The sequence below is a fragment of the Tachysurus fulvidraco genome, chromosome 16 (assembly GCF_022655615.1).
Source record: "Tachysurus fulvidraco isolate hzauxx_2018 chromosome 16, HZAU_PFXX_2.0, whole genome shotgun sequence".
Lineage (NCBI taxonomy): Eukaryota > Metazoa > Chordata > Actinopteri > Siluriformes > Bagridae > Tachysurus > Tachysurus fulvidraco.
The window spans coordinates 5,184,706-5,190,274 of NC_062533.1; the positions used below are offsets into that span (position 1 = coordinate 5,184,706).

Genomic DNA, 5,569 nt, shown 5'->3' on the forward strand with positions numbered 1-5,569 from the left:
TCTCTCTCTCTCTCTCTCTCTCTCTCTCTCTCTCTCTCTCACACACACACACTCACACTCACACTCACACTCACACACACACACACACACACACACACACACACACACACACACACACACACACACACCGCTTTAAATTAACTATCACTCAGCCATTCATTCTGTCCAGTTAAAATGACAGTCTGCTTTTTTATCTGCCAACTCTAGAGCCACCAATGTGATCTTTAAGCGAAAAGCTCAACCATTCTACAGTTCTACAGGCAGTAAAACAATAGTCTGCTTGTTTTCAGTATTAGATGATTTATTAATGATTCTTCCAAATGCATTTCAAAAGAGATATATGGTTAAATAGCATGTTACATAATTGAAACAGATTATTAATAAATGAGCGCGGTCGGGATGAAAATGTGTTAGAAATACTAGCATGTAAATTTTTAAAGGTTTCACTGATAATAATTATGCTCGTATTATTCAAACGATTGAAGGAAAGTGGGAGAAAAAGGGATTATTTCTGCTATATTCGTATGCCAGGAAATAGGACTGGCAGAAAGGGACTATCCAGAAATATTGATGCTATTCATTTTTTTCCATGTACGAAAGAAAGGCTTAGTGTTGAGATTTATTTAAGTGCCTCTTTCATTATACTGTAGAGCATCCAAGGCCACCAGGAGGACACAGAGGAAATATGGGTAAAATAAAGATGACATGCAGAGATACAAAGAATTCATCCATTAGCAATTTCATTAATCATTTTGCAGTAATCAGCTGAAATTTTTTTAGAAGTAACAGTGACATCAAACCACTGCAGCCTTGCAATCACAGATCTTTGCCACAACCACTGAGATATTTAACGCTTCTGCCGTTTTTAAAACTATTGTTGGTATGCAGGGGGTTGGGGGTTTCCTCCGGGTACTCCGGTTTCCTCCCCCGGTCCAAAGACATGCATGGTAGGTTGATTGGCATGTCTAGAACATTGTCTGTAGTGTGTGATTGCATGAGTGAATGAGTGTGTGTGTGTGCCCTGCGATGGGTTGGCACTCCGTCCAGGGTGTATCCTGCCTCGATGCCCGATGACGCCTGAGATAGGCACAGGGTCCCCGTGACCCAAGGTAGTTCGGATAAGCGGTAGAAAATGAGTGAGTGAGAGAGTGTTGGTATGCATGTTTGCCAACAGGCAGGTAAAGCGCATGTGTATTTCTGGAGATATTTATTATTATTATATATTTATTATACTATATTTAATATAAAAACCCAGCTGCTTTGACAATAGTTCTTCACAATCTTAAAACCATTCAATGAAATTTATAAAAGCTTTAGTGTGGGTAATCTTCCAATTAAAAATTCAAGAAAAAAAAAATGCAGAAATCCCAGAAAACGCAGAATATATAATGGACCAAATGTTCTTTGAGCTAAAATGGCAATAATAACACTTAGAAGGTATTCTTTGAATACTAATTATACATATAAAACTGTGTGTCTATAGTTACTGGACATCTGCCATAGACGGTGTTCTGTCATGCCATGACAAAGCTGTAGTACTAACTATAAGAACCCAACACAGAAGGATCAGCAGCAGTTTCAAATGACAAGGAACCCTGGCGGTTTTCCAGTGTTCACAGAACCACAATTACTTACAATTTTTCACTGTTCCTAACTGTCAGGGCTTTTGTTTTAACACCTGGATTGTAAGGTGAGGTAGAAGGCAGGACACAAATGAAAAAAGTATGCATGTTTATTATGGGAAATTCAGTAATTTTCACCATTACTCATAGCTCCGGTCCAAGAAAAAGGTGGCAATATCATTTACGAGGACCAAAGATTTCATCCCTGAAGGCAGATGGTGGAACAACATCATCAGTGAAGTCTGGCAGAGAATGACTGACATGCTTGGTGGAGCCTGGGAGTGGAGAAACATCCGTAACAAAAGCCTCTTGCAGGGCTGAGGAGAGGTCTTTTGCAAGGTATGCTGATTTACATATAACACTTCATCTTAACAGATATTTTGAATGCGCAAACTTTGGCCATCACCTTGGGTTCTGCCACAAGGATGTTACAGAACAATCCAGTCACCGGTGCATGTAGTAAAAGTGCAATGCCACTTTCAGACCACCATCCCAACATAAAGAACACCAACACGAGAAAGGGATCCCACACCTGACTATCGGAAGAGTGTGGCAGAAAAAGGTATCCGCTGTAATTCTTATAAATGTTGCTATGTGCCCTAAGCTAACTGCTAAATGGATGGATGACATTTTTAGAAAAGTTTGTACCTTAGAAGATACAAGGACCTGAGAATCTATGACATGGGCATCATACCAAGGGGACAAGCCTACAAGTCCAAATAAACTGGCCAAATCTAACTGTTCATATATGACCATAAATCAACCTAAGGATGTATTGGCCTTAGGTCTACCAGCCCCTAATGTGCCCACTGTTGCAGCTGTGGTTAACAGTCTAAGCATTCTAGCATGAGCCGGAACCACTTATAGCTGCCTAACCAAATTACCGGACAAGCATGATAATGTTGTCCACATGCTAGGATGACAGGGTAGCTAACATTCCTAATCACTGTGGTGGTTTATTTTGGTACTATGGATCTTTTCCTGTTCACCCTGAGACCAAGTGTGTGAGAAATGTGGAGGCCCACTTGAACTCTTCATCCAATTTCAATCCAATTCATTCCAATTGACATTTCAGTCCAATTCTGACATTTCATGTCCCTTATACCCTCATATCTTAATTTGTGGGATTGGCCCTAAACCTCAAAAGCTAAGTTGATGGCAGAATTCAAACTGATACCAACACATCAGGTTTGTCAATCGAATCCACTGGTCTGGTACTCTAGAACTGCAAGAATTTGTTAGACTTTGTACTGTAGCTGTATTGGGCTGTGTAGCTCTGTATATTTTGTGGTCCATCCATTGGGTAAGTTGTGGACACCTTTCAAGACACTGTCCATTTTGATGTCATGGGAATATTGGAGCCTGCTGTAGCTGACAAGCCAAGCTGATGCTTAAGGTTGCCACCTGGCCAACCATTTCAGTTGTTCTGCCAACTTATCTAGTAACCACTAATCTAGTTGAACACACCTGGGGGACTTAATATAGGCCTACATTCATGCTAGTGCATTTTGTGGACATGTGGAAGTGATCTAAAAAAACTGAGAGGCCCACTTGGTAAGAAAATGGGACGGAGTCTCTGGCTCTTATATGCATTAGCAGAATCTGGCTAACTCACAAGTCGATATGCCAGGGACACTGTTCTATGCGAAAACATGGACATGTTGTGAGATCAACTCAACTCAAGCCCATATATGTAGTTTATATAGCATTATAGTAAGGAAAATCCAATTAAAATCCTGCTAGAGTGCAGAAGCAAAGGCCTGAGAGGTGAATGGCAAGCTGAGCAGAAAATGATCTAGTTAACTTGTATACAATGATTGCTGATGATAAAACTAGCAAGCTAATAATGGAACCCAACATAACCAGTATTCACTTAAAGAATGCACTTGCCACACTTGAAGGAAGGATATTGGCTAGGAAAGTATATTGCTTTAGTATACTGCCAGCTTTAGAGGACATTTAATACTTCTAACTGCAACTGAAGTCACAAGCTGATGTACAGGAAGCTCCAAGATACACATGGTGCAGAAAAAGGAACTACAGTAGCAGAGTGTTGGGTATTTATAGTAAACACTACATTACTGTCATATCATGATTTTGTAGGAGGTAATAGCAGGTAATAGGGAACTTCAATAGTTTTAAACACAATCCCTGACAGTTAATAGCAGTAAAATAGATCTATAATTGTTAGCTGGCAACCATAACAAAAGGGTTAAACTGAACAACAGATTCTTTTTTTTCTTTTTTTTTATCATTTGTATTTGATTTCTCCAGTGGTCCGATATGCTGAGATCATCACATAATGACTCATCAGAGCTACACTGCTTCAATTGATTGCAAAACTGTGCTGATGTCATCAAAGATAGCTGTGCAGATTGATAGACCTCAGATTGATCATGGACCTGCAAGCATTTGAGCAACCTGTAATGTTTCATCAGTGGGGTCGAGAGTTTGTGTGTTAGTACATTTGCCAGGAATATGCTGGTTAGATTCATGCACTAGGTCTTATGTATACTGAATGTTTGCTTTATTTGTTGTATTTGTTCATCATGTAAAAAAAAACAATCTTATCCAGAAAAAAACAAAATCTATTTTCTTTTCATTCAGAAAATGCTCCTTGTTGGGCAAGTAGCCTGTATAACTCCAAAGATGTGCTTTATAGTTGTCCCATGGGGCCACTACACAGTAAATGATACTTTCTTAGGGTGTCCAAGTCATGACCATCTGGGCTTTACCACCTGCGTCCTCCCCTGGGAGTTTTAAACCATATCAGCACCAGACTGGCCTGGCCATACAGGGAGAGGAATGGGCTCCTATCACCCCCACCCAGGGGTCCTCACTCAGCCTGTCTGGAGCAAACCACACAAATCATATGCTGGCTGGCATCTGGCCAAACAATTACAATAATTACAGAGGACAACGAGAGAGAGAGAGAGAGAGAGAGAGAGAGAGAGAGAGAGAGAGAGAGAGAGAGAGAGAGAGAGAGAGAGAGAGAGAGAGAGAGAGAGAGAGAGAGAGAGAGAGAGACAGAGAGGACATAATATCATATTATTGGGGGCAAGTTGGGGCGTAATCCTCAGGTTGTGGGTTCGAATCTCAGGCCGGCCACGACTGAGGTGTCCTTGAGCAAGGTATCGAACCCACCAACATAAATGGCTGCCCACTGCTCCGGGTGTATGTTCACGGTGTGTGTTCACTGCTGTGTGTATGCACTTTGGATGGGTCAAATTCTGAGTATGGGTCACCATACTTAGCCGTGTGTCACGTCACTTTCACTTTCATCATGACACAGCATTATCGTATGTGTCAGTGTGGCTGCAGACTCTAATAATTCCATGGAATCTTAAAACTGAGATACATCCAACGGTTAGCGAGCTACATCCAAATAAACAATACAAACTGCAATACACACAGCTAAACAATGCGGATATGTAACCGTCTATATGGGCATAGCTCTCTTTTTTATAATGTTATGGTTTTTGAAGGGTTCCTGTTCAATTTCACACACTTAATTAGGATGGGCTTGATTTGGATTTGTCAGTTCTTCTCAAATGGACTGGTACCTAAGTTGCCAGCCCTGATCAGTAGAAAGATTATTTAACATAAACTAAATCAGACTGAGTACATAGAAGCCTTTATTTATTATTTTTTAACATTTTATCAACTAAACAACTTAAACAGGTTGTTTAGTTTTATCAACTAAACAACAAGATAGAGTTTTCTCACACTGCCTGTTGTCTGAAGCACAATGGATTTCCTTGTCATGTTCGAGTGTGCAAACCATTATCAGAGTTGAGTAAAGCGCTCGAACATTTTCTCAGCAAAGCCCTCAGACCACAAACTACTTAGTCAATGGATTACTGACAGCAGACCGAGATTCCAGCCAACTTTCTTCTCTGCCTATTTTTTCCTCTGGTGAGTAATTTTAGCCCACATTATTTGTTTTT

General features: G+C 40.4%; 1 long non-coding RNA gene across 1 annotated transcript; it reads left to right on the plus strand.

Annotated features, from left to right (window-relative positions):
- Nucleotides 1-1,549: 1,549 nt before the first annotated feature.
- LOC113658701 lies at nucleotides 1,550-4,525 on the plus strand. Its single transcript, XR_003444450.2, has 3 exons — nucleotides 1,550-1,961; nucleotides 2,106-2,184; nucleotides 3,897-4,525. It is a non-coding gene; the product is annotated as an uncharacterized LOC113658701 (long non-coding RNA).
- Nucleotides 4,526-5,569: the final 1,044 nt, after the last annotated feature.